The sequence below is a fragment of the Arachis ipaensis genome, chromosome B8 (genome assembly GCF_059453495.1).
Source record: "Arachis ipaensis isolate K30076 ecotype BB chromosome B8, ASM5945349v1, whole genome shotgun sequence".
NCBI lineage: Eukaryota > Viridiplantae > Streptophyta > Magnoliopsida > Fabales > Fabaceae > Arachis > Arachis ipaensis.
The window spans coordinates 55,824,517-55,832,677 of NC_142443.1; the positions used below are offsets into that span (position 1 = coordinate 55,824,517).

The 8,161-nt window shown below is 36.5% G+C and overlaps 1 non-coding gene across 1 annotated transcript; it reads left to right on the top strand.

The window, feature by feature from the left end:
• Positions 1-945: 945 nt before the first annotated feature.
• Positions 946-1,053, top strand: LOC148548171 (small nucleolar RNA R71). The gene has a single exon (XR_015897423.1). It is a non-coding gene; the product is annotated as a small nucleolar RNA R71 (small nucleolar RNA).
• The last annotated feature ends 7,108 nt before the right edge of the window (positions 1,054-8,161 follow it).

An 8,161-nucleotide genomic window follows, 5' to 3' on the forward strand; every position in this document is an offset into this window, starting at 1 on the left:
AGAAGAGGAATACTCATCAGAGCTCATGAAGGGCATAAGGAGGTTCAATGGAATCTCTATGGTCTCTAGATGAGCCTCAGAGTCCTTTGGTTCCTCAGAGGAAAGCTCCTTATTGATCACTGGACGTCCCAGGAGGTCTTCCTCCTTGGGATTCACGTCCTCTCCTCTCCTCACAGGTTCGGCCATGGTGCTTATGTCAATGGCCTTGCACTCTCCTTTTGGGTTCTCTTCTATATTGCTTGGGAGAGTACTAGGAGGGATTTCAGTGATCCTTTTACTCAGCTGGCCCACTTGTGCTTCCAGATTTCTAATGGAAGACCTCGTTTCATTCATGAAACTCACAGTGGCCTTGGATAGATCAGAGACTAGATTTGCTAAATTAGAAGCATTTTGTTCAGAGTTCTCTGTCTGTTGCTGAGTGGATGATGGAAAAGGTTTATTATTGTTAAACCTGTTTCTTCCACCATTATTAAAGCCTTGTTGAGGCTTTTGATCCTTCCATGAGAAATTTGGATGATTTCTCCATGATAAGTTATAGGTGTTTCCATAAGGTTCACCTAAGTAATTCACCTCTGCTATTGCAGGGTTCTCAGGATCATAAGCTTCTTCTGCATAAGAAGCCTCTTGAGTACTGTTGGATGTAGCTTGCATTCCATGCAGACTCTGAGAGATCATATTGACTTGCTGAGTCAATATTTTATTCTGAGCCAATATGGCATTCAGAGTATCAACTTCAAGAACTCCCTTCTTCATAGGCGTCCCATTACTCACAGGATTCCTTTCAGAAGTGTACATGAACTGGTTATTAGCAACCATGTCAATGAGTTCTTGAGCTTCTGCAGGCGTTTTCTTTAGGTGAATGGATCCACCTGCAGAAGTGTCCAGTGACATCTTTGATAGCTCAGATAAACCATCATAAAATATATCCAGGATGGTCCATTCTGAAAGCATGTCAGAAGGACACTTTTTGGTCAACTGTTTGTATCTTTCCCAAGCTTCATAGAGGGATTCACCTTCTTTCTGTCTGAAGGTTTGAACATCAGCTCTAAGCTTGCTCAGCTTTTGAGGAGGAAAGTACTTGGCTAAGAAAGCCGTGACCAGCTTATCCCAAGAGTTCAGGCTGTCTTTGGGTTGAGAATCCAACCATAATCTAGCTCTGTCTCTTACAGCAAAAGGGAAAAGCATGAGCCTGTAGACTTCAGGATCTACTCCATTAGTCTTAACAGTATCACATATCTGCAAGAATTCAGTTAAGAACTGAAAAGGATCTTCAGATGGAAGTCCATGAAACTTGCAGTTCTGCTGCATCAGAGAAACTAATTGAGGTTTCAGCTCAAAATTGTTTGCTCCAATGGCAGGAATGGAGATGCTTCTTCCATGTAAATTGGATTTAGCTGCAGTAAAGTCACCAAGCATCTTCCTTACATTATTATTATTTTCGGCTGCCATCTCCTTTTCCTGTTCGAAAATTTCTGAAAGGTTATCTCTGGATTGTTGTATTTTAGCTTCTCTTAATTTTCTCTTCAGAGTCCTTTCAGGTTCTGGATCTGCTTCCACAAGAATGTTCTTATCCTTGCTCCTGCTCATATGACAAAGAAGAGGGCACAGAAAAATAATAATAATAATAGAGATCCTTTATACCATAGTATAGGGATCCCTGTGTGAGTAGAAGAAGAGGGGGAGACAAAGAATGTAATATAATGGAAGAAACACAACTGTGAGGATGGCAGAGATGTGAGATGAGATGTTAGGATATGAATGAATAAATAGAATAAGATGGGGGAGGGATAATTTTTGAAAATTATTTTGAAAAAGAGTTAGTGATTTTCGAAAATGGTTTTTGAAAATTGTTAGTATTTTTTCGAAAAATTTTTTTTTAAAATTAAAAATAAAAATAATTAGTTAATTAAAAAGAAATTTTTGAAAAAGAGGGAAGATATTTTCGAAAATTAGAGAGAGAGAGTTAGTTAGGTAGTTTTGAAAAAGTTAAGAAACAAACAAAAAGTTAGTTAGTTAGTTGAAACAAATTTTGAAAAGATAAGAAGTTAGGAAGTTAGAAAAGATATTTTGAAAAGATATTTTTGAAAAAGATAAGATAAGAAGATATTTTTGAAAAGATATGATTGAAATTAGTTTTGAAAAAGATTTGATTTTTAAAATCACAATTAATGACTTGATTCATAAGAAATCACAAGATATGATTCTAGAACTTAAAGTTTGAATCTTTCTTAACAAGCAAGTAACAAACTTCAAATTTTTGAATCAAAACATTAATTGATTATATTATTTTCGAAAATTTGATATAAAAATAAGAAAAAGATTTTTGAAAAATATTTTTTTAATTTTCGAAAATAACTAAGAATTTTGAAAAAGATTTGATTTTTGAAAAAGATTTTGAAAAAGATAAGATTTTCAAATTGAAAATTTGATTTGACTCATAAGGAACAACTTTGATTTTTAAAAATTTTTGAAAAAGTCAACTCAATTTTCGAATTTGATGAGAGAAAAAGGGAAAGATATTTTTTTTTTTTTGATTTTTGAATTTTTATGATGAGAGAGAAAAACAAGAAAAATGATGCAATGCATGAAATTTTTAGATCAAAACAATGAATGCATGCAAGAATGCTATGAATGTCAAGATGAACACCAAGAACACTATGAATGTCATGATGAACATCAAGAACATATTTTTGAAAAATTTTTAATGCAAAGAAAACATGCAAGACACCAAACTTAGAATTCTTTAATGCTTAGACACTAAGAATTCAAGAATGCATATGATAAACATGAAAAGAAACAAAACAAAAAATCATCAAGATCAAACAAGAAGACTTACCAAGAACAACTTGAAGATCATGAAGAACACTATGAATGCATGAAATTTTCGAAAAATGCAAGATGCATATGCAAGTGACACCAAACTTATGATATGACTCAAGACTCAACAAGAAACAGAAAAATATTTTTGATTTTTATGATTTTCTAAATTTTTTTTTTGGATTTTTTATTTTATATTTTTCGAAAAATTCTTTTGAAAAATAAAAAAAAGGATTCCAAAATTTTTAATATGAATTCCAGGAATCTTATGCTCTAAAGCTCCAATCAAAGGGTCAGGCATGGCTTAATAGCCAGCCAAGCTTTAGTATGTAACTCAGACATGACACGCCTGACATTCCTTACATTCAACAGCCAATTGGCTAAGAAAGATAAAGAAGCTCTTCTCTTGAGTATAAGAATTGAGACATGGCTTTACAGCCAGCCAAGCTTCAACATGCTTCATGAAACACTAGAATTCATTCTTAAAAATTCTGAAGCCATAGAATAATTTATTTTTGAAAACATTTTTAACTAAATTTTTTTTTTTCGAAAACAAAGGAGAAAATTTTGAAAGATTTTTGAAAAATTTTTGAAAACAAAACAAAAAGAAAATTACCTAATCTGAGCAACAAGATGAACCGTCAGTTGTCCAAACTCGAACAATCCCCGGCAACGGCGCCAAAAACTTGATGCACGAAATTGTGATGTCCAGGCTCAAACTATTCCTGGCACGTGAGCAACTTGGTACGCGTAATCGTGATTACACATTCATAATTTGTCACAACTTCGATACAACTAACCAGCAAGTGCACTGGGTCGTCCAAGTAATACCTTACGTGAGTAAGGGTCGAATCCCACGGAGATTGTTGGTATGAAGCAAGCTATGGTCACCTTGCAAATCTCAGTTAGGCGGATATAAGATAATCATGGAGTTTTCGAATAATAAATAATAGAATAGGGATAGAGGTACTCATGTAAATCATTGGTAGGAATTTCAGATAAGCGAATGGAGATGCTTTTCGTTCCTCTGAACCTCTGCTTTCCTGCTATCTTCATCCAATCAGTCTCACTCCTTTCCATGGCTGGCTTTATGTGATACATCACCACTGTCAATGGCTACTTTCGATCATCTCTCGGGAAAATGATCCAATGCCCTGTCACGGCACGGCTAATTGTCTGGAGGCATCACCCTTGCCAATGGCTTCATCTTATCCTCTCAGTGAATAATATGCTCACGCACCCTGTCACGGCACGGCTATTCATCTGTCGGTTCTCGATCATGCTGGAATAGGATTTACTATCCTTTTGCGTCTGTCACTAACGCCCTGCAATCGTGAGTTAGGAGCTCGTCACAGTCATTCAATCATTGAATCCTACTCGGAATACCACAGACAAGGTTTAGACCTTCCGGATTCTCTTGAATGCCGCCATCATTCTAGCTTACGCCACGAAGATTCCGGTTAAGAGATCTAAGAGATATTCATTCTAGCTTATTTCATGTAGAACGGAAGTGTTTGTCAGGCACGTGTTCATAGGGGAGATGGTGATGAGCGTCACACATAATCATCACCTTCATCACGTTCTTGGGTGCGAATGGATATCTTAGAAGCGAAATAAGATGAATTGAATAGAAAACAGTAGTACTTGCATTATTCTTTGAGGAACAGCAGAGCTCCACACCTTAATCTATGGAGTGTAGAAACTCTACCGTTGAAAATACATAAGTGAAGGTCCAGGCATGGCCGAGATGGCCAGCCCCCTTGGTCTAAGAACAATGCATTCCAAGATGATCCTAAGATCCTAAGGTGATCAAAAGATGTCAAATACAATAGTAAGAGGTCCTATTTATAATAAACTAGCTACTAGAGTTTACATGAGTAAGTAATTGATGCATAAATCCACTTCTGGGGCCCACTTGGTGTGTGCTTGGGCTGAGCCTTAACTTTCCACGTGCAGAGGCCATTTGTGGAGTTGAACGCCAGGTTTTGATCCATTTCTGGTGTTCAACTCTGGTTTTGGATCCTTTTCTGGCGCTGGACGCCAGATTTGGGCAGAGAGCTGGCGTTGAACGCCAGTTTACGTCGTCTATTCTTGGCTAAAGTATGGACTATTATATATTTCTGGAAAGCCCTGGATGTCTACTTTCTAACGCAATTGGAAGCGCGCCATTTCGAGTTCTGTAGCTCCAGAAAATCCACTTTGAGTGCAGGGAGGTCAGAATCCAACAGCATCAGCAGTCCTTCTTCAACCTCTGAATCTGATTTTTGCTCAAGTCCCTCAATTTCAGTCAGAAAATACCTGAAATCACAGAAAAACACACAAACTCATAGTAAAGTCCAGAAATGTGAATTTAACATAAAATCTATTAAAAACATCCCTAAAAGTAACTATATTCTACTAAAAATATATTAAAAACAATGCCAAAAAGCGTATAAATTATCCGCTCATCACGTACGCGTGGGAGTGCATTATTGGGACGTCACGCATATGCGTGGGCGTACATTTTCCCATGCTTGCGTATGCAGGCTCTTTGCTCACATACGCGAGATGCGCAACCCAAAAAGGTTGGTCGCGTCGCGTATGCAAGCAATGCAGAACAGCAAAAATGTTGAATACTGCAGAATTTTCAGTTTTGCACTTTGAACTTCCGATGTGCATAACTTTATCATTTTAAAACATTTTTATTCGTTCTTCGAATGGCGTAAACTTCACGGACCTAATTTTCATATAAAGTAAGTTTGAAACAATTTAGGAGTTCGGAAGCTAAGTTTTGGCTCTCCGAAGTTTGGCCAAAAATCAACTTTTACAAGAATTCTCAAACCTCTATTTTCACCAAATCAAAACACAATACCAACATTCTATTCTTCTAAAAAGCACCTAAATCTATCAAACAATTACTTCAGCCTTCTCATTCATTCTATTACACATTACTATACAACTTATCAAATTCACCCCAAGAACTCATAACCAACATAGTCTCATACTTAATCATTTTCAACACAAACCATACGTAGTCTTCTCTTATGCAACATCATCGAAACATAAGCATTCAACACTCTTCCATCATCCAACATACAGCTCAACCACTCAACTCAACAACACTAACAACAAGTACTTATATGTTCACTAATCAAATCAACCACCGACTTCAATCCAAGCTTACCCTATGGTCATCTAGCCTAAGCTTTCACAAGACATTATATATTAAATACGAGAAACCAAAATCATACCTTGGACGATTTACACGTATAACTCAAGACAACTCCACAAGGCAAGCTCACTAGCCTTCCACAGCATAGTTTAGCTTCCCAAGCTTCCAATCAAGCCTCTAATGTTTTCAATTTTGCTTCATATCACATATATGCATACACCTAACACAATTATCACATATGCATACCCAAATTTAATTCCCAACACACTAAATCAAAGAATTGACTAGGTTTAATGATCCTTATCTTGTATGTGTGTTAATAAAACAAAAGCCCACTAATTCCTCAAGTTAACTGATAACGTGGAATTTCACTATATATCACTCTAATGAATTCTCTTCGGCAAGTATACCGAATTGTCGTCAAGTAATAACTCACAATAGAGTGAGGTCGAATCCCACGAGGATTAACAGATTAAGCAAACAATAGTTAATTGTTTTTCCTAGTTAGACAAGCATATTAAGGAGAGATAATCAACAGGAAATGTAAATGACTTAAAAGTAAAGGAAAGCAATAAAGTGCAAGAAAAGTAAATGACGTAAAAGTAAAGTACGAGAAAGTAAAGTGCTAGAAATGTAAAGTGCAAAAAATGTAAATAACATAAATTATGTAAAAGAAAGAAAAGATAAAATAAACATTGGGATCAAGAGATATTGCATTTTCCAAATTAATTGATTTCATCTCATCTTCAATCATGCAAATCATTGACCTCTTGGCAATCATGATTAATTGAGACCCAATTCCTTGGTGACTCAATCTCTCAAAACTTGATCAATAGCCAATTCCTTGGTCTAATTGTTCATGAGAAAAGATGAAGAATGGTCCCTGATTATACCAGACACTTTTCTAGACCCAAATAATGGAGAGATTAAATGTCACCGTATCCCATCCATACCCAAATCTACTCAAGTGTGACAAGGATTTTCAAGCATGGTTTTATGTTTTCCTCTTTCAAGGTTCCATAAAATCCAATTTGCATTCAATCTCTTTTCTAAGATAATTGAACACTAAAACGAAGAACAAAAATCCTTCAATTAAATCAAAGAGAGATGAAGAGAAGAAGAAAAATAAAAATAATCAATCCATCAAATAGCAATAGAGCTCTCTTTCCCAAAGGAAAGAGTTAGTAATTCATAACAAAATATTTACAAAAGTAAGAAAGAAAAGTGAAGAAGATGATGGTGAGCAGAGAGGGTCCGAAGACTCCCCCCAGCAGAGTTTCCTTCAATCCAGCCTTCCTAATTCTATGAAACTAAGGCCTTTGTATCGGATTTCCTAAATTACAAATTGAAATAAAATTGAAAATAAATTACAATCAAATGAAAATCAACTATTCTAGATGATTCTTGTGGCTTTGATTGGTTGACAATTGTGGGCTTGATTGCTTAAATTTAGAGTGGACTTTGATAAAAAAAAATGATTCAGAATGAGGCTTCAGGCTAGCGTAGCGCTCTTGAGGAGAGCGGAGCGCTCTTGCACCCATGTGTACGCGTCACCCACGCGTGCGCATCATCACTGCTTTTGGCCCTTGTCACGCATACGCGTCACCCACGCATACGCGTCATCTTCAGCACTCTTGAGGAGAGCGTAGCGCTCGCGCCAAGGGCGCTCTTCCATGCGTACACGTCATCCATGCGTGCGCGTGGCCTTTCAAAAATAACACTTTCACGCGTACGCGTCATCCATGCGTACGCGTGGTCTTCCAAAGTTATCACTTCGACGCGTACGCGTTACCCACGCGTACGCGTCACTGGCAAATTTTCCAACTGCACTATTGCAAGCGCTCTTTGGTGAAGAGCGTAGCGCCAAAATCGCTCTTCTCTTTTTCTTCTCTGCTTCAGCCTTTAACCTCTTTTCTTCTTTCATGCTTCTTTTGTGCTTTTTACTTCTTTTTCCACCAATTAGTACAAAATAGATAAAAACCAAAGGGATGAAAGTAATCTATGATTTAAGCACAAAAATACTTAATAATTAAGCATGATTAATCAAAATTAAAGGTAAAAAGGCATAGAAAAACATAACATGATTTCCAGTCATCATTAACTTGACCCTAAACATCAAATTAACCAAAGATCTCAACACCCACAACACACAATTTTTTAAATTGGAGAAGAGATAATTAGAACTTAGAATGT